General features: G+C 44.0%; 1 long non-coding RNA gene across 4 annotated transcripts; it reads right to left on the bottom strand.

Annotated features, from left to right (window-relative positions):
• Window positions 1-1445: 1445 nt before the first annotated feature.
• LOC148052280 (uncharacterized) lies at window positions 1446-27081 on the bottom strand. Of its 4 annotated transcripts, none has more exons than XR_015699088.1 (10): window positions 26856-27081; window positions 25912-25963; window positions 25594-25796; window positions 23732-25435; window positions 22303-22591; window positions 21667-21845; window positions 21325-21440; window positions 17463-17656; window positions 8962-17281; window positions 1446-3164 (listed from the first exon to the last, which is right to left on the bottom strand). It is a non-coding gene; the product is annotated as an uncharacterized LOC148052280 (long non-coding RNA). The 4 variants fall into 4 exon arrangements; XR_015699090.1 differs by having other exon boundaries at window positions 25594-25657; XR_015699087.1 differs by having other exon boundaries at window positions 23732-25796.

Here is a 27081-nt window from a genome sequence, read left to right as displayed (position 1 = left end):
AAGCAAAATTTCTAAGTCCAGATTGATCTAAGCACACGGCCTCTGCTCCACGTGGCTCTGTACCTCCGCTTAGACCCACACAGGCAGCCTCTGAGCTCTTGGCAGAAGAGGATGCTCTTCTCTCCTCGTCTGTCATGAGGCTTTTGGAGAGATCTAAAAATCCCTGCCTCATGCTTTGCCACCCTCCACCATCCCAGTGCAGTGCAGCAAGGTCGAGTCCTTGTTTTAAAGCACTAGCACCTTATGTACCAACTGCTTTTATAGTACCTTATGGTTCAATTGCGTTTGTCAGTTCTTTTTCTTTTGAGATTAATAATTTTATTAAGTGGTTTATTTGCCTGGTACAAAATATTCACCAAAAAAAAAAAAACAAACCAACAGAAAGAAAAACAATTCTTCCATTTATATATTTCATTTTTGGCCAGATACTTCCAGTCTTGCAAAATAAGCATTTCAGACAACTTGGGTGGGGACTATTTGCTGTTATGGCTTTGTGCGGCCCCAAGTGCGCACAGGGACATCCTGCCTGGTGGCTGGCAGGGCCACAGGACCAACGCAAATCCTGCCCTCTGTCAACAAGGAGGAAAAGGTGACATGGCTTGATCATGGTGAGGACCAGGCAGTATCAGACAGCTACATAACTCCTTCAAATGAATGACAGCCAGGTAGATACCAAAAGGGAAAAACAAAGTGTAGGAGGTGGATGGTAAGAGGCACAATTTGCCTGTGTCCGGAGCAGGAGCATAGTGCTGCTGATGGTGCGATGACCATTTAAGCAAGGCAAGAAACCTTCCCCCAGCTCAGCCTCCATGGTCTAAGGGGTTGGTAGCAGACAGTAAACTGTCCAGTGAGGCAAGGCATGAGCTAGGAGTGGAGTGACGTGGATTTTCTGGGTCCCTATTCAGGACCAGCTTGCTGGACTAAGACGTGAAGAAGTGATGCTTGGCCCTTCACTGGCCCATTTTCCCTTTTCTTTCAGCAAAGCCGCGGAGCTTTCTGCAGCATTTGCTGTGGCCTTAGCTGAGCTGGAAGAAGCAGAGGTGTGACCTGGTTTAACATGAAAGTCCCAGGACAGTGTTTTTATAAGCCTTCCATCAGTTTGTAGGAAAACATGAAGAAAAGGCAGAGAGGCATGACAGCAGCTCCTGGGCCAGTGCCAAGGACTGCTAGCATGCACCACACGTTCCTCCAGCCATCTCCAAAATAACTCTGGAGGAGCTCAGGGGAACTCAGTCCTAGGAACACCATCGGGATGGTACGTGCAAGCAAGGACACGCTTTTCTTAACGCCTTGGAATTCCCCAGCATCCCTCTCAGGGCACAGAAAGGACAACGGCTCTGCTTCTCTCGGTCTAACCTAACTTGTGTGCATGCATCACCAGGGAGAAAAGACAGCAGGGCATTTTTTTTTTTTTTTTTTTTATTTTGCAGCTGGGCTAAGTCCATCACTAAGGTGCAAGCACCGACTTAGACTGCAGGTTTTTGGAGCAGGACTGTCTCTTTGTCCTGCAGGTGGGTTTCTGCACTGGCTTTAGGGTGCTCCAGTACTGCCCACCAAACAGCAACTCCCTATTTCCCTCCTGGGACAGAAAAGGAAATCACATACGGTGAGTGAAATTTAACAGAAGCACAAAGAAGAAATCAGCTTCGCTGACATGAACTTTGAGACATGCCTTTACTAATTACTCTAAGGGAGAGTGACTACTGCCAGTGCCTCTAGCAGGCACCATGGTTTCTGAAAAGAGTGTGTATAAGTTCTCTATTTTTTAAATATAGAGATATGTAGATACATAGATAGTGTCTTGATCAGCTATCTCTAGAGTCACTAAGTAATGCAGAAGTGAGGGATCTACTTTGTTATCTCCATGATTTCACTATCACTATCAGCCTTTTCTTAATTTTCAGGTTGCTGCTGAAGTCTCCCAAGCCTGCACTGTGGTAGACACCATCTGGGAGTTCCTGGACTAGCAGTTCCTGTTGGACTCAGCTCAGAGATTGTTGACCAAGCAGCTCTGAGATAACACCCAGCTGACCTGGGCAGCTTAAGAATAACAGGCATTTCCCTGAACACATGTGGCCTCACTGCACCAGTCTTTAAACAAACACCCATCTGCATCTCTCGGGGTTCCCACCCTCCGGCGATGGGCCAGCCAGGGCTAGTGGATCAGGGTAGAGGTTTCTGGGCCAGCCCAGGAGAAAGGCTGCAAATGCCCTTTGTATTTGCCCTTTGCTCTTGCTGCTACTTCTGACCAGTACTGGAAAGTGCTGGATGGTTTCTGGCCGGTTAAAGAGAAACAGCTTTTGCCTGAATTTTGCCCGAGGTTGCTCATTTTCATCTGCAGCCTGACATGCAAAAAGCTCTCCTATTTCAGATGTGATTCTTCAGCATTTTCTTCAGCCCCTGAACCTCTCACACGATTGCACTGGCACTGAAGCCAGAAAAGTTTAGTCATGGCCTGTGTCCCTCCTGTGCCAAGGAGGACAGAAATGAAAACAACCGCATTCAAAGCCACTTGAGGGGCTGAATCCCAGCCCAGAGCTAACGAGCTAGAGAAACATTTACCCTAGGAATTTACCCTAGGCAAGAGAGCATTAGCCACACGGCCACCTTCTCAGTTAAATAAAAGGAACCTCCAATTCCGAAAAACTTAAGCTTTCAGGCCAATAAGTGAATAGGAAAAACCCACAAGGTGAGGACTTTGAAAAGAAGTTTGTGCTATCAAGTATTTCCCAAGCACGCGAGAGCTGAGCCCTGCCTCAAAAGGAAATGGAAATGATCCTCCCTCCCCACAGCAGCCGATGCTGGAGTCCTTGTCCTCCTGCTCTCCCATCCCGGCCTTGCCACCGCCTCTCGGGAAGCTGCGCTTCCGTCTCTGGCTGCAGCCCTTCCAAAACAAGATGAGTCAAACCTCGGAAAAATCCTGATGTTACCTTAAAAGCTGGGATTTCTGAAGAAAAATTGGTGTCATCTTTATTTCACTTATTCCCATGTTTTTTAGGGGCTTCACACTGAAGCTTACCTGTGAATCCTTCCCCAGGAGGACTGGAGACTCCCCACAAACGGGGATTTGAGGACAGACCCCAGACCTGTAAGCTGTATATTAAAATGGGTCAGTTCCACAATCCTAGTGACCGTTATGGCTTTCACTCTCATTTTTTCTATTTCTGAAAGAAAAGAAAGAAAAAAAACAAAGCAAAAGAAAAATGCATTAAATATTTTCCTTTTTAAAGCAGAAATTCTAGTTTGGCTGCTGGCATCATCTGAACCAGTCTCTGCTGCAGTTAGTGCTCCAGAGGGTGCCATGGAGCAAGGGCAGCTGAAATTCAGGACTCCCTACTCTATACCTCACTCCTCTGCCCTCCGGCTCCATGCCCAGCTTGGCTGGGTCATTGTGCTGGAGGATATAGCTGCACATGTCCATTGCATGAATCAGGGCAAGACTTTGCCCCTTTTTTCTGCTGAAGAACCGCGCTGACTTTATATAATGTGTGTGTATGTATCCACACCTAGAGACACATAACGTTAATCCATAGACTAACTTCAGTAATCAGGGTCGGATGTGCATGAATGACTACACTGATTTTTTTTCTGGAAGAGATATCCCTGTTCCTGATCCTTGATCTCAAAAATAAGTGAAAAAATAATGTGAAAGCAGCCACGTGCTCCCTATTGATCCTGACAACCCTGTCGCTGCTGTGGCTGCTTGCCTGCACCCTGCTAGCAGCAGGCTCAACCTGGATTAGATCTGCATCTCTTCTGATTTGCTTGTACTTTGCTCACACATGCAGGACAGGAGCAGATAAGGACTGTGTACCATGCAAGAGAACAATGAAGCTCGGTGACTTGCTAGCTAGCTCTGGTTTAGTTGCACAGCCATGCCTGATACCCCAGTGGGAACACCTGCGTGGAAGTGTGATGAAGAAAAGCTTCAAAAAAAAGCATAGCTTTGGCTGTGCTGGTGCCAGATTTGGTTCTGAACCTAAGCTATGGAAGGAAGCTGTGGACTGGATGCAATTTTCATTGATCCTGTAGAAAAAAATGATTTTTGCAGACCTTCTTTGAAGGTCCTGAAGATCTCCACTGAGCCATATGGAAGGTCAGACTCTAGGAGATATAAGAGGCGGGTGATACAAAGCAGGCCACAGCAGGGCTGACAAACACATATGAAATGCCAAATTGAACTAGACAGCAGGGGCAACTAGTGAAACTCCACATGATGCAGCACAAAAGAGATGAGTTTTGCCAACGGGCTCCAGAAAGCTGAGACAACAGGTCTGCAGATACCATCAAGAAGCTTTTGGGAAGAAAATGCATGGGAGAGAGAAAATTCTGGAGAGATGAGGGGCTAGGCAAAGTCATAACGGGGGAATAATGTGGAGAGAAGTTAATTACAAAATAAGAGCTTGCATTGTTCAAATGGCTAAATTACGGGGAACTTCATATGGAATGACAAGCAGTTCAAGTCCCTAGTCCTTAAATGGATAAAAATGCTCAGATGCATTGGAAGCAACATCAGGACAAATGCCGTCCACAAGCTCTGGCAAAGCAGAGACTGCACGATTGATAGATAGCTGTGGGCAAGACACTCTGCCAGCTTCAAGGACATCTGGAAGGAACTAGTGTCCAGAGCTACTGCTAAACAAATATGCTATCTGGCTAAATACCTTATCTGTAAATACCTTCATGATACAATCCTGCCACAGCCATATAAGGGAAAAACAAGAGGTAAAAACTGCGATAGCAGAACATGACCGACACCTTGGCCTTCAGGTACATCAGGTTGCCCAAAGCCTTGGGGCATGGCTTAGTTAAGTTTAGTTTTAGTTAAAACTAAAATCAAAAAAGACCTGCAATCTTGGGATCCCAAGCAGGGAGAGAGGCTAACTGCTCCTCTGGCCTTGATGGATCATTCCCAGTGTGAGGAGTTCCATGGTATATTTGGGTTTCCTCCACTGTCACCTACCAGTCACGTTCCCCACATTGCACGGATGGACTCTTGAGTGCTCTCCGCCATTAAAATACAGTGTTTTGCTGCTAAACTGTGCAAATAAACTCTCAGCATAGGATTTCCCAAGTTTCCATTTTAATTTGTTGTGCTAACAACATGCCTGAACTGTTTAAGCCGTAGGCAATACTGGAGCAGTAACAGACTAACCGGCGGAGTTTGGGTCCCAGAGAACAGTAGCTTCTTTTTGAGAAAGATACACTATTTGGGTTGAAGTCGATTTATTGGCAGTTACTGTTAAATTAAGGGGATTTTATAGGGTGCAAAGTGCCCTGCTACTTCTCAGATCTATGGCAAATAGTGTTGTTCTCCTTCCCTTGATCACCATGGGGGCCGGCAGTGGCGAGGGGCATGCTGCAGTCACTACCGTCCGCTTGCTGATCTTGCCCCCCGAGAACAGTCCTCAGCCAGGAACAACATATGGGGATATTTCCATTTTAGGAAGTGAGCTGTTATTTCACTTCATCTGGCCAACATTGGGTTACGCAATTTGACACTGATGAGGGACAGAGCCCTTGCACAACACTCTCTACTGTCTACAGTACTTTCAATTTTCAGCAGATCTCCCTGTCTTCTTTGCACTCAGTGATGGTTGCTTAGAGTGGTTACAAAGGCAGACGCAAGGACTGATTTCAGAACAATCTTCTTCATAGTTAGAGCGAACAATTACTGTGAAGATGTGAAATACTGCTTTCAATCATTTACTAGCTGGTAAGTGACATGGCTTTGATCTGAGCTGCATAACATATCGTCTAAGCAAGCAATCACAAGACGGAGTGTACAGAGAAATAGTCCCTCAACAAGGACACAAGAACCCCACCTATCCCACTGGAGGCTGAGGGACAGTAAATAACACAACAGCAGGGGTATGTTTGAATGACAGCCACAGCAGCTCTGAACTGAAAAGATATATGAACAAGGTAAACCATGCACATGAGCAGTCCAGATCAGCACCAGATCCAGATCAGTCCCCTGCATCTTCACTTCATCAAGGAGGCAACCAGGTAATTTTTGCCAGATATTCAGTTTATTGCACTTCTGCTGTGCAATGCTTCTGCAGTGATGCTACCATGGAGCTGGACAGAACTTGCCACCTTGCAGAGCCCCCAGCCAGCTTTCCCAGCCAAGGGTGCTGTGGCACACAGCCCCACTCTGCTCTGCTGCATGGTGACAACGCCACAGAGTTTCATCAGGGGCATGAGGAAAAGGGGACTGTGACAAGGGTTTCTGCTTGCAGATATGACTCACCAAAACCTGGCTTTGTGCTAACAGCTGGGCCCAGCCAACATTAGACCAATAAACCAACCCCATGGGGCAACATATCTGGCAGAGCCTTCCTACCACACTGGATTAATTGCCATCCAGGGCTGCCCCAACACCATCAGTGCTTGGCCACTCACCAGCATGTACCTCCAAAGGAGGCACCTCTGTGAAGAGTGGTAGCAAGAGGACATGTGATGCGATGAGACCATCAGAGAAGTACTGCTCTTTTTCCCCTCAACAGGGAAGGAAAGATTGCTGCATCACCAGAAATGGTCCAGCAGAGGATGTGGCTTCTAGGCCACTGGGACCATGAAGCATCTGAAGCACTGATGGGCAGGTAGCCATAATGAGCTCCAGAGAGCTTGTGTTCAGCCCCAGGCCTATTAAGGAGGGAAGAATAAAGGGTCGTAACCTTAGGGATCAGGGCTGTTTTGAGGTAGGACATACACACTCGGCCCAAAGCACACTCAAGACAGCCGCTTTGATTTCTCCTTGAATGCATTAATGTGCAGAGCGGAAATATCTGGCATTCAGCTGGGACAACATACAGCACAGCTGGGGACCCTAGAGGAATCTGAGGCTTTCTGAACTTCTTCAAACACTTCCTTCTTTTTCTTTCTCCCTTTTCTTTTTTTTCCTAAAAAGTGTTTCTTTTCCCAGGGAGAGATATTAAGTTCATGATGTAATAACTGTGGTGAGCGCTGTACTTTAAGTAAATAGGGATGTGCAGTCACAGAGATATGAGAAATTATGGGAAAAGTATCTTTGTTAAAATTAGCCTCCTTTCACTCAGCCTTGTAGAGAATCAATCTTTAAATCCATGCTCTGCCTTCAGATACACACAACACTAACCAAAATTTGCAAGCATCATTTGTATGTGCCTAGCTAATTGTGCATGGATTAAAGCAATAACTTTTACATGTTTTACTCTATTCTTGTAATGCATTAAAGCACAAGCCAGCTGCTCAGCAGCTGGGCTGGCTACTACCAACCCACAGAGGCACCAGGGAAGTAAGGTCCCTTTATCCTGCCTTGACAGTGAAGAGACCCACAAGAGGTGAATATATTTGCACTTCTGGGATTTCTCACGGATATAACAGAGTTTTTGCAGTGTAACTGAAGACTTCTAAGTCTGGTGTTTCACAAACCAGGGGAGCTTCTACCTGTGCTTCCGCCCCAGAGCGGGACTAGGGATGTCCAGTGTCCTTGGATGCTCATTTTCTGTGTATCTACCCCAGCAGTGGCTGTTTTCTTTCCATCCTCATCCACTATGATCAGGAGCCTAAAAAGAGCCTGGGCAAGCTCCTAATACTTTTTACTTCTCTGTGCATTGGGACAGACCAAGCTGAGGCTATGGTTCAATATTTCTGAACACTCTTTTGACAGGCTATCTAGTGACTTGCTGAGGAAGCACAAAATCCTTTGAAAAGAGAAATTAAGATAACATAGCATCCTGCAAAGATCCTAGAAGTTAAACACCCACCTAAGCTAGGCATGCAGGACACTGTAGCTGATGGAAAGAGAAAGAAGCAGCCACACAGGGTGAGTCAGTCTGTCCAAAGATAGGTTGGAGGGCGGTGTATTTGAGCCAGCCTGCTGTTCCCTTGGGAAGGCAAACCCCACTTGGCAATTTTTTACATTTTATCCCAAAATACGGTAATTTCCAAATGACTTCTGCCCTTTTTTTGCAACATGTTCAATGTCTTTGGGAGCATTCTGGAAAAAAGGGCTTCTATACACGTAGGCCATGAGTCATTTGGAGGAAAGGGAAGCCTCTTGGACCTGGGAACACAACTGGTTCACAGGGCTGCTCCTAAGTCTGAAAGAGCCGTAGGCGTCCGTGGGCACAAACATCCATGCAGGGGCTGGGAATGGTGACCAGTTAGGTCCTGAGCCAAACCAGGACAAGATTTTTGCTCAGTGAGTCTGATGACCATGTCTGTTAGCCAAGGGAGGAATTTGACAAGAATGTCACCAGGATGACAGCCATGGAAATTGCTAGCAAAAGGCACAGAGCCAAAGGAGTGGAAAGAAGGGAGAGAGTCCCCACAGAGTATATCCCACGTACTGTCTTCCCATCAGCAAGTATTCACTGGACATTCAAAAGACTGAGGCCAGCTCAAGTTTTCTGATATGCTCCTTTTCATCCCTGAAGAATACCACAGGCTTCTCTTAATTCAGTCTCCCTTGGCAGAAATTGTAAGTTCAGGTTACATGGAAATAGTGGGATTGAGGTTTCAGGGCACACAGAAGCTTGCACACAATATGTATTTTGCCAGGCTGACAGCCCACACAGTTGACACAGTGCCCGCGCTGAATTATTTCAATTAGAGACAAGATTTGAGCGAAAGTCAAATTTGGTGAGGCATGCTTTTTTTGCTATAGTTCTCCCATTTCTGGATAACCTTCCTGGAGGCCTGAAAAACCTGCAAGTGGCCTCTGCAAGGTCACTTCTGGACGTTGGGAGCAGGCAGGAAGGGGCAGGGAGCAGCGAGCATTGCAGGAGTGCTCTGGGTTTGTGGCTACATGAAGAACATCTTTGCCAAGAGATGAGCACATCTCTCCATCACTGCTGGCGGTCCCCACACTGACAAACAGCTTAAGCCTATTGAATGACAAGAGGTGGAGAGAAAAACCACAGGGCTGGGTGGGCCATGTGAAATAAAATTTTCAGTCACAGTCATCTTCCTTACCTCTGGTTTCCCGTTCTGGTGAAAACAAGGGTGTAACAGCATCAGTAAATGGCTTCCCACAACATGTTGCATTAAGAGGGAGTGGGACAGGTCATTGCTGTTGGGTACAGACAGGTTCCCTTGTGTGCAGTTCTCCGTATCAGCTAAGGCAGATGTGCATCTTGGTGGCACTGACCTTAAAACAGGACAGAGATACAGCTGGTGAAAACCTCCAAGAGGGGAAGCCAGACCAGTAGGTCAAGTCTTACCCACTACCAAATATACAGGGCAGATATCCTAAAGGCAGGCAGCAGCTCCACCAGATAAGAACCTCATATGTGTGACTCCCATATAAAATGTCCAGGGCATAAGTTTTCTTCAAGACATACGGTATTTCGCACACTGGCATTATCTCAGTTATGTGAAGGGGAGGGTGGAAAGTCAGCTAAAAGCACTGGGCCATGTGCAAAAGAAAGTGATATCATGGATTTCTCTCTGGTGAAAAAAACAATGAAACCCAGCAGTTTTAGAAATAGAGGTTCCTTAGGTAAAGATAGCCCTGGCCAGCTGCCATCCTGTGTAAACCCTTGCATATCACCAGCGCCTCTTCCTCAGATTAAATACCTCAGACTCCATTCAGAAGTGATGTATGAACCTAAGAAACAATAAAAAAGGTCTAGGACTTATGTATTGACTGAGACTCACCTCTGTATGAAGCTGCAGGTGCCACATAAGATATCTGCATACTCTCTCAAAAGGCTGCCAGGTGAAACTGGACAGACTTCAGGGAGAATCCATTTTTACCAGCTGAAGTTCTTTTAAATTCACTGAATTTTACTACTACCCAAATGAGAGAGCTTCTATTACCACAAGAACTGCCCAGTGTGAGTTTTTATTACATGATAAAAATAAACAATGACAATTCATCTCATGTTACAAATGATTCTGCTACTCACATGCTAAAATGCTGTCACAAGTCTAGAGGACACCAAAGGTTTAAATGTACTGGTTTAGGGTTTATTTCTTTTGATGGAAAAGTATATAAAAAAATGAGTTGTCCCTGGATACATTTGGGAGCACTGGAAAGATGTGGATAAGTGTCTTTATCCAATCCACTAGCATGATGTAGCTCTTTCTGGTTCAAAGAGCAATCTCCAAAGTTAAAACTAGTGTTTTTGTCAGGATAAATTCCTCCTGGCTATGAATAGGAGCTCCAAAGAGACTGAAAGGTCTATTTACTCACGTCACTTGACCTCTTGTTTCTCCTGATTTTTATTAACAGTATCCTGCTTCGAGGGATTTGCTTTGAACAGCACATCAAAAGTGTCATTAGTGTAGGAGTTAGAACTATTTTTGGTTGCAGGACCTTGCAACAGGAATTTTTTTTTTCCTAGAAAGCTCACAGAATGCTAAAAGAAAAAATACATAAAGAATGGAACAGGCCTGGCCCAAACATTTGGTAGGTGAGACTTGAATGAAGCAGACCCCTGGCAAGCTGCATGCTATCATGCTGTCTTAACAGACTGTTTATTCTAAGCCTGGGTAACTGCAACATGATGAAAGGCTGGAGGCTGGACTATATTTCTCATCTTGTAAACAAAATTAAAGGCAAACCCTTTCCTTACATCTTTTACTCTAGCATTTGCTTTACATGTAGCATCTAACACTTCTGAACAAAGGCAAAACATCACACAAAGCGTAAAGGTCAGCCTGAAATGTCCCCAGACTCCTGGACTTCCATGGGAATCTGGAATTTAAACTGGGAAAGCCTGAGGCAGGTTTCCTTTAATAAAGGAATAGCTGTTTAAAAGGTGATTAGAACACTTCGAAATCTGTAAACCCAAACAAATCATGCTGCAGGGTAGTATGTCTCCAACCACCCTATGTGTGAATCTGTCCTAAAGCACTAGCAGTGTTGTGTATCTACTGAGTAACACGCCCTCTAATTCCTTACATGGGACTGTAGGCATCTCTCCAGAGCAGGCAGGAGTTGCAGTCTCCGCTTCAAGCCAGACTCCACTGCACCAGATTTCTACTTCAGAAATTCATACCACAAATATTGCAACCCCCTACCCTTGTGTTGCAATCTGCCTGGCCAGCCCTCACCATTTCATCCAGTTTCACCCAGATGGAGTAAAAAGGTTTGCTGGCAATGAAATCAGACTATCCTTTGGATGAACTGGAGTAGAGGCCATATATACGGTGCAAAGATGCACTTATCTACCTGAGTAGGACCATCAAACTGCAATAATCTGTTTAAGCACTTTATTACTCCCAAGTTTGGCTTTTAAGTTTAGAATAATCCTGGTAAGCCACTAACACTGAGTAAATTCAAAAAGATGCATGTATTAACCATCACTCTTGGGGTAACCTTCAGAAAATAAGAATTCTGGATGGGATGAAGCTGTTGAGAAAACAGTTTGTGCAGGATCATATTGATTGATTTCCTGTGATGCTACAGCTGAAGATTCCATGCTTTTCAAGAGATGAAGAAAAACTTCTGTTTCCTCAAGGACACAGCAAAATTTTAAACAGGACAGAGTGGTTGCTCCTGAAAGAGCTTTACAAGGCCTCTCATTTCAAGAGACTGGGATCTGGAGAAACTATCGGCAAGACAGAATGGGAAACACCAGTAGCACCTGCTGGAGGTCCTGCTGCTACGGGGTAGGAGTCCTGGGACCAGCATTCATGGTTTCATGTCTCTCTGATTCCCTGCACAACCCTTTGGAAAATAATTTCTCTCTCCATTCCCAAATTCCCCAGATGTAAAACAGGAGGATTAACAATATCTCTCTTGGTTATTTTATGCCATTACCCTAGGCAGGGACTCTTTTTGACTCTGTCTGTATAGTGTCCAGCCTCAGGGTCAGTTAAAGCCCCTGGGTGCTGTTGTCATTCAAGTACATTTGATAACTGATACAAAAGCAGTAATGTTAAATTACTGCAGGTTCTTATTGCCAGATACTCCATCACAATGGATCATGAACTAGGTTTATAAAGGGACTCTCACACTAGTGAAATGAACACATGCTTATCTCCGCAAAAAGAATCACCATCGGGTGGGCTGGCAAGTGTAATTTTTGTTCTCTGGAAAGCCCCAATATTTTTGTACAAGCTCCTAGATGGAATAAGGCAAATTAAGTAAAAATTGCACATTGTGGAAATTTATCAGTGAATTGCTTAAAAAAATAACCAGAAATATCAGTATAGTTTGCTTTAATAATGCTGATTTTTTTTTTCTGATAACATAAACTCTTCCTTTTCAATGAGGTAGAAATAGTTTGTTGCAATAACAGTAAAAAAATAGAACAGACTATTAATATACTATAAAAACATGGTATATAACATGCTGAAGTCATATTCTAATAAAAGGATCTCTATCAAAAAGGCAAAGTAGCACATAAAAATGAAATGTTTTGATAGTGTCAAAACAAAAACTGTACTATCAAAGCATAGGAAACCTACACCAGCCTAGGAAAACTAAGCTCTCTTTCTTGGCTGCAAATGAAACATCCAGACATATTTTTATCACAAGCCTTTTGCCTCCCACTTGAGTCAGACTCCTGATAACTATTCAGAAGTACAGCCTGATCCTGCGTGCCCCAGAGAAGTCAACGGCTTCCTTGAGACAGATGTTGATGGCCAGTTGCAAAACCGCGCAAGCAGAGCACGTCACAGCCCGCCTCCGAGCATGCACAGCTGCCTTACAGGCAGCGGATGATTTCTATGTGAGCTCCTGACAGCAGCACTAAGGGGCCTTGTCCCATATGAGTGCTTCATTAAGGCTTCAGGGATGATTAGGTTCATGGGACCCCATGTGCTTCATGGTGTGCCAGGGCCCTGCTTCCCATCTGGAGGCAAGCTCTTCCTAACCTCTGAAACACTCCTCAAAGGGACAGCGTAAGTATCCCAAAACAGAGTCATTCCACTGGCTTTGGGTCAGATTTGCAGAAAGCAAATGAAATCCAAGGCAAACCCTTGAGCATTTCATGGAAAGATTCCCACTAGCTTCAGCAGGCTTTCATTTGGCTTTTTGGGCTATAGCCCAAAACACCACATTCTCCAAAGAAGAGGTGGGTTTGAGCACAAGATAACACCTCTGAGATCCTTGGCTGCAGGCGGAGGCAGTCCTATCCCCTATTTGAGCAAGGAGCTGGAAGGCACCCCTGCATGGCACACAAAGAAAGAGGTAACGTAGACAACTATGTTGTTTTTGCCTTTGTCATGCAAATACAGATCATCTCCCCAAGTGCTCAACAGCTGGAAACAGCTGTGCAGCTTCCTAAGGCAAAACTGCTGGAAGCCACTCCACTGTAATATTTCATAAAATACTACACCCTGGTCTGTTGTCTTGCATATGTATATTATTTGTTTGCCCTACACATTGTACACTGCAGAAATATTTTCTATTTCCTGGCAATCCTGGAAATCATTAATGACCTCAGAGCATAACAGATGCTCTTGCCCTGCTCGTAAATTAAAAAGGAGCAAAATTTGCAACACCTGTTCAGAGTCCTATGGCTAGCTCTGCTAGTGAGAGCCCAGCGGTCCAGAGGGCCCCAGCTGCTCAGTGTACGCACAGCCTGTCCCAAGGCATGCTGTGGGCTGAGACGCAACCTTCAGGAACCTCCCTCTCTGAGCAGAGACTGCCTCATGTTTTTTTGCAAAAGTGCCTGGCTAATTTGTGATGTGCAGCACGCTGTTTAGACATATGTTGGAGAAGTGGCTGTGTTCCTCTCCGGCTCAGGCAATGGATTTGTGTGAAGTTCAGGGTTGCTTCACATTTTGATGGGTACAACACATGCTGTGCTTTCACACTTGGACAATTTAGAGTCAATTCCTGTCATCTTGACTCTGGTGCAACTGCCATGATAGGAAACCTCAAGGGGAAGAACTGGCTGATCCTGAGCAGAGAGAAGAGGACGTGTGCTCATTCTCTCTCGTTGAAAAGGATATCACCGGAACAGCTACAGCCAGGACCAGGAATGCTAGGAGATGTAGACAAGCATAAGAAGGAACAGCCTCTGCTTTAGCTGTTTCGATTGTAAGCTCTCTAAAGGGAAAAGTACTATCCCATTTAATTGCTAGAGAGGGGTTTAAAAGGCAGGCTTAAGGTCACGTGGAAAAACCTCTGGCAGAGCAATGATCTGAACTCACTGTCCTGAAAGAAACCCAGCATCCCATCCCAGCCCTTCACGCTATCTCTCTGCCTGACCCCCAGCACAACTCCTGCGCCGAATCTGTCCTGCTAAGGGTGCCAGCAATGCTGGGGAAACATTTTCCTGCTGGAGAATAAAATAAAGGGTGGGGCGAACGAGACTGACTACGAGGGAATTGGGGATTATTATCACCATTGTGGGGCTTCAGACTTTTTTTTATTAGTCTCTCTCCATTTTCAGCTTTGCAGATGGAGGAGAAACTACAGCTATCACCACTGAAAGTTTTCCCTGGCACTGACTGTTGCCCTGACTCTGACCCCTCTTAGCAGCAGAGTTGGGAAGAGAGAGGAGCCAGCAGCTGCGAGCAGCATGGCCATGCGGCTTCCTTAGCTGCAGCCTGACAGCAGTCAGAGGCTAAGCGCCTTTCTTTCTCTGTACAACTGATAGAGGACCTGGCTGACAAGGATGTAGTCATCCTCAGTCCGAACTTCTAGAGCAGACAAGCTCCTTTTCACCTCATTAAAACCCTTCTTAGAAAGCCAGCTCCATTTGAGAAGGCATCTAAAAGCAGCTAGACATTGTTAGGATTGCCGTAACATTTTAAGGCCTCACCACAGAGCTCTCTTACCTCAGAGGTGTCACATGTATTCAATCATTTCCCAGTAGCCACCCCCAGTTCTCCCAACAGCTGCACAGGGAGGAAAATACCCACAGCCATGAGTCAAACAGCAATAACAGTTCAAAGATCCCAAAGTCTAATTTTCTCTGTCATTTGGGTCTTTTTCCCAAGCCTGCTGATTGCCTGGGACTCTTCCCACTGACCTAAAAGGTCAGGGATTGGGCAAATGCAACTAGGCAGGGACTGCAGCCCCACTAACTGCTGAAAAGCATCTGTCTGCAAGGTGAACATCTTGGGGCAGGGTGGACTGGATTAGCTCCTCTGAAAATGTTCCCTTTTAAATTAGGTCCTCTCACGCTGCTCCTTCTGCCTCTCGCTCTCACTAATCGGTCTGTGAATGGAGCCTGTTACCAACATACCAAAACCTGCTTGCTTGTATAGGGTGCAGACCTGCACCCATTTCACTGCCAGGGGCCTGACCAAGGATTTCCTAAAAGAGAGGAGCAGAAGAGCAAAGAGGTGAAATTCAGGTTTTGGTTAGAATCATAGAATGTCCTGAGCTGGGAGGGACCCACAAGCATCATCGAGTCCAACTCCTATGGATTATGGTTAACTCCATCCCTCCTGCCTGCAGTCAGGGCTGAGCTTTTATCTGCTTCTCCCAGGCTTTGCAGAGCAAATCCTGGCAGTCCTTGCCCTTCATTGGGGTCTTTGCTCACCACATGCCACAGGGTTAATTCCTGCTCTCCCTCTCCTCCCCACCTTTTGGACCACACTGCAAAACCTAGTCCCCTACCATGGCATTAAAATTCTCTGGGAGTTTGGGTTAAAAAGAACCTCAGAAAAGGTTTTTGGCAGTGGTTTGGGTTTTTTGTTCATTTTTGTGTGTGTTGTTTTTTGTTTGTTTGTTTTTTTCCAATAGGAAAAGCCCTCTCACAGCCTTTCACTGGTGATGCTTATGCTAGCATGGTCCACTTGGAAAGCCGATCGAGGGCATACAAGCAAAAAAGATAAAAGTAAGAATCTGGATCCAAGTGGCAGGTCCTGTGGAGCACGAGAATCTCACAAGGAGCTGTGGGAGGTCAGCTTTTGATTAGAGGGGAGCCTGGCTTTAACAATGACATTAAAGACCATCCTCAGGAGAGGTGATTTCAGATCCTGGCTCTGACATAGGGCTCCTGCCTGACTTGGCCACCTCACTTAATCTTTCCCCCTTTCTCCAATGGCAGTAATATTTCTTTTGCTCCGTCTTGTCTATATATATCACAAGATTTTTTGGAGTAAGGGTAGGGTCAGGCATGTGCTTTCTGGGCTTTGCTGAAGCATGGCCGTGATTTCCCAGATCTGCTGGGTATGATCCTAATGTCTGCCTTACTGGCAAACTGTAAATGCCCCTTCAGTCCGAAGAGGATCCTTGCTCTGCTTAGTTTTTTTTAAAACCAATTAGTTATTACAGACATGTCTCAGCTATTAGCACATCATTAAACATATCACAAATACAGCAGCTTTTTTGCTATTTCAGGACTCTCTCCAAGAGACTATTCTAATTGTTGCTGACTACTTTGCCTATATTCTTGTGATGAGCTTTCTTGCTGTGTGTTTTTGGATGCAGTTTTCTCCCACTCACCTCATGAAAAATCTTGTTTTGTCAGAAAATGAAAATGCGTTTTTATGAGAAAGGAATTTATCTATGTCAGGGAAGGGTATTTTTTCAGGTCCAGGATAAGTTTCCTAGTTAGATAGAAGGAGCGCAGCCCAGTATATGCAGTGGTAACCTGAAGAGCAGCAGACTAAATTTTGATTAATGCATCTAACGAGACAGAGCAGCACTTTAAAGAAGTCTTTCCAGACCTCACAAAGTATTGGGATCAACTAGGGTATTGACTCTTATGAATGCCATTCTCTCTGCCCCATCCTCATTTGGGAGAAAAACAAACCATTCCAGGAATATTTCTGCAATGGCTATTATTATCATGATATATAAAACTGTTCTAGAGGCAAAACACCATTTGGTTGATTAGCCTTAATTATAACAATCAAGGTACTGTTGCCACTAGTCTGAGCCAAAGGGTGCACCCTCTCTGCAGAGCAGCTGTTAGCGTCCCTTCAATGGGAGATGATGGCGATCATGCTCAGACTTGGGCAAAGGGAATTAATTAAAGCAGCTGTGAGGAGGAGTTCAGCTCTGTCTTTTCATTCTCTCATCTATGGCTGCTGCTCTGGTTTCACAGAGCCAATGTGGCCCAGAGCAGCCACAGTATAAGGTGTATATGGGAGGCCTGTTTCACAGCCAGTTTTCCCCACCTGCCTGTTGCATCTCCCCTTTATGCTACATTTCAAGCAGGATGCCTGGAGCCTTGGCCTCAGTTTCTTTGTCCCAGCTGTGGGAAGGAAAGACAAGGATCTTGTTGATAAGTGTGACCTTATACCAAGCAATCCTGCATCTTTCTCTTTGGAAAGAGACATTTGGCTCAGCAGTTTTCAAAAGCAGTTGCTCTCCTAGTTTTTCAGCTTTCTCCTCCACTTCAGTGTTAAATATCTCATGGTTAATTTCAGCTGTGACCTGAAAAAGAAAAGGAACTACATTCATTCTTTTTGTATTTCTTTCCCTGCTCCTGAGCCAGCAGGCAAAGCTTTATGAGCTGATATTTTTCCCTCCCACCCCCTCGTGCCCTGAAGTTTGCAATAAGTATTTGCCTCAGGATTTCATGCACTCAGCCCACGAGAGGTGCTTGGTCTCTTACGCTATGCAGATGATGCTGTCCAGGTCTGCATACTGTGATTCCCAAGAAGAGTGAAGCCAAGGATTGCATCTCAGCTGCTGATAGGCAATCAGTTCCCATCAGCTTTCCAGCACGCATCCCCAGAGAGTGATTCAGGGCTTGAAAACTGACGCCAAAGGCCAATGGCTCAAGACAGGCAGGAAACAGAACAGTTTCTGTTTAACAAAGACAACACTCCTGAGACAGGCTGGGATGAGGAGGAGGAGGAGGGAAGGGCCTTTCCAAGACTCTACCGTGGAAAAGGAGCCCTTGGTGTTAACAGGGCTGCCCTTTGCCTCCTTCCCGCTTGATTTCTGCAGGTCCTTTTAATAGAGATGAACGTAAGCGACAGACAACAAAGCTGAAGGCTCTCTGCCAGTTTTGCTGCCCTCGTATTTGTTTCCATCACCATAATCCCAAGGAAATCCAGATTAGCACCTTTTCAGCAATGTATATAACAGGACCCTTGAGACACAATGCTGCTTCTGCTGTAATAGCAAATGTCAGCTTAAGAACAGTTAATTCTATTGACTAGAAGGGAGTAACAGCACTTATTTTTGTTCGCTGGCAATATCTAACCCTTTAAATGATATCAGATGGGCATGAGTCAACAACCTAGCCTTGAATAATGTGCCGCTCAGACTGCCTATAAATAGATTTTACTTTCCCTCTTTCATATAAAGCTAGCTCCTATAACAGCTACACACAGCCAAGGGGTCTGTTGGGGACAGACAGACAGACATCTGGAACAAGGGGGTACTGAAGTAGCTGCATTCCCTCTAATCTCTTCCTGCCAGAGGGGCCACTAAAAATGTAGTAGCCACCAAGTTGCTTTAGCTCTCATTATGGCTGGGTGGTGCAGGAGCAGAGAACAGCAGCCAAATTCTTCATATCTCCTTAGTCTTGGCTGAAGAAAGCTCCAAAGCAGATGATAATTAAGCTCTTAATATTTCCAATAGATTTAAAATATGGCTATTTTTACCACACAGACATGCGGAGCCAGGAACACACACTGCACACAGACAGGGAGCGGCAGCTCTATTCTGCCTGCTTAGACAGCTGAAGTCTTTACAGTGGTACATCTGGGAGATGGAGAACTTAAATAAAAGCTGGGTTTAATGGAGTTTTTACTCAAATTTCAGTGTTTGACCAAGCCAGGTGATACTGAAGATACTGAATTGTTTTAATCAGCTACAGGAAAAAGCTATGTTACCTCTTTTTGAGGGGACACAACATTTTCTAGTTGGGACTCAATGAATAGAACCCAGGAGCAGTGAAATTGAAGTTCAGTCATTCTCCAGGAACTGGGCCCAGTCAAACATGCCTAATGGCTCTCTGGGCTAGTTGCAGCAAGGAAGTGATATAGCATCATACCGCATTGGCTGTCATTCCTCAAGCCAATGGAGAAGACAACCATGGGCAGCTGAGTCAGCCTGGAATGAATTCTGGTGGGAGTCTAGACCACAGGTTGTAGATACTACACCCACTGAACTGGTGAATAATCTACTGAGTGCTATACCCACTAGTGACCTGAATTCTGTGTCTAACTCTAAAGCCTAATGACAGAGATTTCAGGGACAGGGCTGCTACTGGTGATAATTTTAGCAGAAACCTGTTTCCCCCAAGACTAATGTCACTACCTCTACTTTAGAGCAGAGGCCATTCACAAAAAGTCCTGATGATTCAACGCCAAGTTTCATTTAACTCAAGATCACACATTCACATATCTGAAAAGTTCACCAACTTTTGTTCAGATTATTTCTTTTATATCTGTTTTACAGGATAAACAGAGGCAGGAACATTCAGGAAAGTTCACAAGAGCTCTGTGCTCCCACGTTGTGTGCTGAAATGAATGGGGAAAACTTTACGTTCATTTAGGGTCTCTTGTTGGGATTTTCTTTCTTGTCTCTAAAGAGAATTCAGGATGGTGAATGCTGAAATCTTGGCTGCATGTGTGGGATTTTACAGAATATTTTTGCTCTGACCTTGACCCATTGAAATCGAGATCGTTCACCACTAATTTCAAGAGAAATGGAGTTCATAGGGTAAGTGCTTTAGAAAAATCCCATTTTATGTCTCACAGCTGCTATGGGTTTATGAAAATCTTGTCCCCCGTTGCAGGCCATACATAAGAGATGAGATGTTTGGAAAAATGTCCCCTGGAACCTGGGAATGATAAGGAGTCTGAGATCATGCAAGTAGGTTAGAACCTGCCCATTCCTCATCATGTTAGAAAGTAACGAAGGTCTAGCTCACACCATAGTGCACAGCAGAGAATAGAAGCTGTTGGGATTAACAGGACATGATTTTGCAACATGCAACAAAAAATCCCCAGTAAGCCAGCCAGCAGAAATCAATCTTTGTGTCAAATACTGTATGTACTGGGGCAGGGTGACCAGCTCAGGTGGAAGTCTATGTTTGGTGACTGAGTCATCTCTCTCTGAACCGGCTGAACGGGAGCCAAAGGTTTTCCCACTTGGTTTGACAGAAATAGATACACATACAACAACTCTGATTGCAAGGCAAATTTCCTTCTATTGCAGCTCAGGTAGGGCCAGGTGGCACCACAGAATATTAATCAGTTACAATTTATAGTCTGTAGGATTTAAAGAGGTATGGTCATATTTCTTTACATATGTGCTTTTTTCCTGCCCACAGACTGAGTCTGAAAAGCATTTAAGATTTTCTCATTAGTCAAAGATGTCAGCAAGTATCTGACAGACCTGCACAACAATGAATGGCAGCTCAGTGAAATCCAGCTCTTGGAGGGCTGTGCATATGCCATACGATCAATTCGTGCATCCACAGCAGATCTGAGCCTTCCAGACAAGAAATAGACTCATTGCTGCCTGAATATGCTGGGAAATCCCAGAGCAAACAGCAGCCACCCTAGGAAGGGGAGGCCCCATGTTGCTGGAGATCATCTGGTCCAGCATGTACAGGATTACACAAACAGCCAAAAAATCCCCAAGGAGGTGTGGTTGGCACAAAGTTTCCCACTATTGTCAACCCTAAGAACAGAGCTGAAATGAAGGAGCATAGTCTGCTCATGCAATAATGTAATGTAACATCGTTCATGCAATAACGGTGCTCTGAGACACTGTGGATAGCACATGTGCTCCCACCTGGACCAGATTATCCCACCCTGCTATAGGAGAGTCTCTCTCACAATTCAGTGCTACATTCTTGTTGTCCTCCACACTTAGCTATTTTCCACTACAGCCTTGACACTAGGCACCACACGTCCTTCAGTTATAAATTCAGAGACTAAGGCCAGAAGGAAGCCTCACATTACCTTAACAAAACACTGGTTTTAATCCAATTGTCCTTCATCATGCCTGTCTTTTGATCTTATTCTAAAGTCCATAAGGGGTAAAGAATCTACTATTTGGTAAAAAGTAAAAAATCTATACACAGTCCAAAGAGTCAAACACAAAAGTCAGTAGAAATGTCTTCTTGTTTTACTCCAGAGCTAAATCTCTGTCATTCCAGAACATTATAAACACAGAATTACTTTGGATGCTGTTAACGACTGACTCTGAGATCCACAGACAATCACAGACCTAAATAAAGGCAATGCAACATGTCTTTCAAGTGCCTAAGCAAAGGAGAAAGCCTAAAGGAAGAAGCCTGTATAAGGAGGAAGACAGACAGAGCTTTTGGGGCACAGAGCCTGCTGAAGAGGGTTGGAGATTTCTGACAAGGAAACTTTGTTTCTTTTGAGATCATAGAGACAGGATGTCACGTACATGGCATGTAAATAAATCATTATTTTTCCAAGGAATACCTCTCCAAATAATACAATCAATTTCTCCTCTTAATGGAAAAAAAACCCTATACAAACCTGCCAGGCTGGAGGGACAACACTATCCTCATCCAGCACATCTTCTGTTTTTCCAAAAGCATTTCCCAGCTTTAATTCCAAAGCAGTGAGTCCTCTCATCCAGATAGTTGAGCAGCCTATTCATGAAATACATAAATCACAGATAAGGAGGTGACCTAGCCAGGTCTTGGAAACAATACAAAACCAGTGTTGGTTTGCTTTCAGCTGCTTCCTCCAGGCCATCTGCAGGGCTGCTTCTGGGCACTGATCCGCCAGTTCCTGACCAGTTTTCAGCTCAGATACAAGCCATTCTCCCACAGCAGCTTTGCAGGTAGCAGTTACCTTTGCTCTGGTCTCCCTTACCTGTCACAGTCCAGCAACCCCCCAAGCCTCAATTAAGATGGAGGATTTCAAGAGACTGGGAACTCTCCTCCAGTCATTGGCTGGCTTCAGTTTCAGGCACAGATCATTGGAAAACATCCCAGGTTACTTCCTATCTTGTAGTAAGGAATGCATTTCTACTCTTCGACCATCTCTTTTCCCTGCAGAGCACAATTGAAGATAGTTACACTATTGTATAACTAGATTACAAGAAACTGAAACACTACAAACCTGTGTGCTACTTGTATAACGCACAGAAAACATGGCCTTCTATGACACTATCAGCAGCGTTGGGAAGTGGGGAAATAATTGCTCCATGAAAGTGTTTTGTCCTGCTTATTAGTTCCTTCACTGATTGGCAATTTCAGCACTGGCTCAAAAGAAACAAAAGCAGAGACTAACCGTAGAACCAAAGATGAGTTGGTGTAAACTGGCACCATTTCATTGCTATCAGTCTTTCTCTACTGATTACTGAGGGTCTCACTCATGATGTTGAATCCAGTGAACGGCTTGTGTATGCAGGGAACATGAGGTGTCACCAGCTATCATGGAAGTGGGCTGATAGCAGAAAACTTCCCAACGTGAAGCACAAAGTCACTATCAAAAATGGTCACACACCTGTATATTTCTGTTTGCATTCCTCCTTTCTTTTCCAGCTTCTTTTGGCTTGGCAAACAGGAAGAAATAAATACTATAGCTATCACATTCTTTTTTCATTATATCATTTCAAGTAGTTTGCTTCAAGGGCTTCTCTGGAAATATTTAGAGGTGTAATTCCCGTTACAGACTCAGCTGCTGTGACCATGCTATGTGGGAAAACTGAATGAAAGTCACATTAATCAGAAGCTTAAATGAACTCTTCTGCTCAGTCTGGAAATATACACTCTCTTAGGTGTATCCGTGATATCTGAAAAATTTTAAGGCAGAGACATAGTAGTAAAGAAGCATGCAAAAACCTGGAGATAAATAGACTCAAGTAGTTCCTGGGTTGAAAGTTGCTGAAGGGCAGCAGAGTGTAAGGGAGAGATATCACATATATCAACCTTGAACTTCATCTTTCCCAGGCATCCAACTCATGGCCACAGCTGTAGACATGATGCTGCACAATATGGACCCTTGGGACCATCTAATACAGCTATTCTTACCAGAGTGGGTATCATCACATCTGCAAGTAACAGTATTATAACATATCAGACTTCAAAAAGAACAGTTAAAAATATTATCAATAATTTTATAGGAGACAAAGACTGGGGAGAAGTAAACGATAATAAGGGCAGGTCACTGATATGCCACATGTTGAATTACTCTATACACTGGTGTTTAGCAGCAATAGAGATACACAGCAACAGAGCCAGCGTGAAGCTCTTCATCCTGGGGCGATGCATACTAAGTGGTGCCTCAGGTTTTGTTACTATTATTTGACTTTTCCTTTTCCTATTTACAAGTGATTTAAAACACTGAAAAGTTAGTGGCAAATGAATCAGTCAGGCCTGTACAGATGTGCTGTCCAGTGTCTTTCCAAAGATTCTGACGTCTGTGACAGCAGAGGGGGAGTTTTTCTTTAACTCTAAAGGGGGTATAATTTTTCCAAAGTTGAAGACTATAATGAGATTAAGGAGAGTGTTAAAAAGATGAGGGTATTTGAGAGCACCAGAAAATTTTTTAAAATTTCCGAAAAAAATTCAACAGAAACAAAAACTTTATATTTCATTTTACAAACATATTCCCACTTGGTAATTAAGGAACCGATGCCAATGAAGTCAAGCATGAGTGATGCATTGCAAACTCAGGCCCACGCACACAGTTTCTTTGCTCCCTGATACTTAAGAAAGGAAAAGAGCATGCCACGATGTTGTTTTAAGCACACATTGAACAGACATGGCTCCCTAGTTCATTTGTTTGATACACATGATGGTTGTGAATCAATTGTAGAAGTAGCAGTTAGGTACTGAAAAGGGCATACCATTAACATGCACAATTTAACATCCCTAAAGCAATGCAATCTTAACAATACACCTAAATTCAACAATATCAGTTTGATTTTTACCTCATCTTCCATCCAAATCCAATAAATACATAGCTGAGTGGAGTAAGCCCGGATGATTATATTAAAAAGAGACTTCAAAAAGTTTTTCATTGAGGGTTTCCATACTGTATCCAGATGTTTTCATGACTTCATAAACATGACAAAACTATGCATCCAGCCTCATCTCTGAATGCCCTGTTCTTAACAAAATAAAAACTTTGAGGAAAGCATCTTCTTAAAGAAAATCTTGATTGTTCTTGGAATATAAATTCAGGCTTTTTTTTTGTTTTAAGTTTCAAAACTTCAGGTTCTAAAAAACCAGAACAGACATTTCTCAGTAGATAAAGTATTTTTCTAACTAAACATACTCATAATAATGTGTCCAGAAAAGCAAGAAACATTTAGAAGGACTTTTTAACAGCTGCAGTTGCTTTGGGAAGCTAATTCCTTTGAGCCCATTTGTTCATAAACACAGCAACTTGCGACAAACTCTCCATCCTCATTCATGTATTCAAATGATTTGGAAAAAAAACCCTGTATGCTATCCATTTCAATGTATCCTTTACTATTTAGGCACAATCAAAAGAAAAATTATGCTTTTGAGTGTACAAAAATAATTGCAGCAAGCACAAACATTACAGGAGCACGTTGAAATGACCGAGTACCTTCCTATTCAAGATAAATTATTTTAAAAGGGGAAGGCAGGGTTCAGTTGTAAAGAGCTTAAGAAGTTTAAGATGAAACTGTATCTCTGGGTGGGAAAGAGCTCTATCAGTAACTCATCCTTTAACTCTCATGCAAAGCATTACTCCAGTAGGATGCTCAAACTTATGCCTAACCTTAAACACAAACAGTGTCTTTGGGCCCAAAACCTTCTCTCTGCCCTGAGGTAATGTGCTTAAATACCTTGTTAAATTCAAAGGAAAGCTTCACGATGGGAACTTCTCCTATCACCCTGCCAGCCAGCTGACTGCCCCAGACCTTTACAGCATCCATGTTCACCTCCTTCACCATGCTTCAGCTGTGGCCATGTGAAAGCTCAGCATTAACATTGGACAATACCTAGTGACTGCAGGCACCCTTTTTTGGCTCAGCAACAAGCCTTGTTATTTGATCTGCTCTTATTCAGCATTCCCATTGCCTGTGCAAGGCCAGGGAAGAAGCGCGTTAGCTCTTCCTACAGCATTACTCAGAGGGTCGTTGGTGTCTGAGTCATGGCTGGTTTGGGACTATGGTCTGTGTGTGATTAGTCACTGGAATTTGGTGGGAGGCTATATTTAATAGCACCCTTCACTCCAGAGAAACAGGGAGCCAGAGAATCTTTAAGGACCACAGATGCATTATAAACTCTTTCCACAACCGCAGAAATGTAGCAAGCAAGAAGACAGCCAAATTAGCAAAAAAGCATATATGTAGGCAGGAGGGCCATACTGTTGTACCCCTATTCTGTAATGCGAGCAGAGATTTAGCCAAGCATCACATCTCCCGGCCAACATCTACAGTGGCACTGCTGCCCTCTCGCTGTGGGACCACTCAGAAGAGACCCTGCAAGCACTGGACATCCTCACTGCCTTTGGTGCCAGACATACCGGTAGGAGACAGGATCAGATCAGCACCTGAATGGAGGTAGAACACATGCTGTTCAGCTGAAGCTCTTGCTGCTCACTGCTCTGTCTCCAAAACACAATATAAACATAGATACTCCTGCCTCAGTGCTTTGGAGAACTAAATAAAAAGACAAAGAAAGCAAGAAGTAGTGAAGAGCATGCTGTCAGGATAAAAACAGGACTAAACATCAAAACAGAAAAAGCCTAATAAACATCATAACCATGAAACTGTATTAGTAGGAAGGGATAGAAGTCACACCCGTACACAGGCTCTACCTGGTTTTCCAGCACAGCTGAGATCTGAAGCATCGTTGCTTCCCACCACCAGCAGACAGTTTTGCTAAAAAAGTAAGGGTATTGTAGTGAACTCGACTAATGCCAAATTTCTGCTTTCCTCTAGTGCTGTCACCAGCTTCCCCCAAGTCATTCCAAGCTAAACAGATGAGGATTATTGTCTGTTCATGATCCAGTTTTCCCATCTGAAAGAGGATAACTTATAACTTTTTGCTCCACAGGGGCCACTGAAGACATAGCTATTAATACTTAAGAGATGCTCAGACGTAAGACAGAGATTGGCCTTCAGCCAAGAGTTACCGCAGTCAAAGGAAGATTTCAGTGGAGTTCAGGGGACTCAGTGCTTTTAGACCTAAACACAAGAAAAAGAGATTGGCATCAGCAGTTGACACATCAATGTAGCTTGATGTCACAGAAGAGAGATCTCCCAGTGATGAAGTTTGTTCAATGATTTTAAACAAATTTGAAATGTGTTTAGTCTGGAAGTGATTACTTTGCTTATTCGGATGCATTTGATGTTTGGCCACACACTGCAAATATGGTCAGCTGGCCCAGTTCCAACCAAGGAAAAGAGATCACAGCACCATAACCAAAAACGCATTACATAGGACTGAATAATATACCCACATCATAATTAAAATCCCACAATTTAAACTGTGGAGCCGATGTTTTATGGTGGCTAGGACAAGTATGATACATGTTCTCCATTTTCAAATACTGCAATGTTTCAGGATACATGGGAAAGCAGATGTTTTTAATAGTCTGAACCCTTAAATAAGCTTATTCTTCCAAGCTAACTACATGCAGTCAGGAGTGAGACATTGCTGCAGGAACGGGTCAAAATGTTCCATCTGTCTTTACTCCAGTGGAAAACGTTTATTCTGCCCAAAACAGATATTTTCAGATTAAGACTTATTTTTCTCCAAAGCAGCCAGATTATCAATTAGATGCAATTAAAAAAAAACTGTTTCATTTCTTTTGTTTTGATTTGTTAAATCTAAAGGTTTCAAATAACAGTTCTTCAGAAACCATGTCTGGGGAAAAAAATTACCCAAATCCTACATTCTCCATCAGTACTTTTCCCTCTTCAGATATCTGACTACAATACAAAGCTGTGTATCCCTATGGATAGGTTTATCTCTCAGCCTTTAATGGCTCAGTTACTGCCTGCTAATGCCTCCATCCTTCTGCTGTCCGTCCTCACACAGAGTAAGTCCATGGATACTGCTTAGCTATGCACCCACCATGGTGTCACCTGAGGTGGCAGAACCAGGCCCAGATATAAAGGGAACCCACGGACCTCCCAGGTACTGACTCAAATCTGTTTGAGAGAGTCGCTGTATGCACCCACTGACATGGAGGGCTTTTCTTCGCATGCAGACTGGAGGAAATAGTGGACAGGTTGAACCTGAAGAAAAAAAAAATATCTGAGTGCAATGTTTTCTCTATGGCCTTACATTAAGGCTTGCT

Source organism: Nipponia nippon, unplaced genomic scaffold (genome assembly GCF_047370975.1).
Source record: "Nipponia nippon isolate SJK-2023a ecotype South Korea unplaced genomic scaffold, ASM4737097v1 scaffold_5, whole genome shotgun sequence".
Classification (NCBI taxonomy): Eukaryota; Metazoa; Chordata; class Aves; order Pelecaniformes; family Threskiornithidae; genus Nipponia; species Nipponia nippon.
This window is presented reverse-complemented; position numbering and strand designations above follow the sequence as displayed.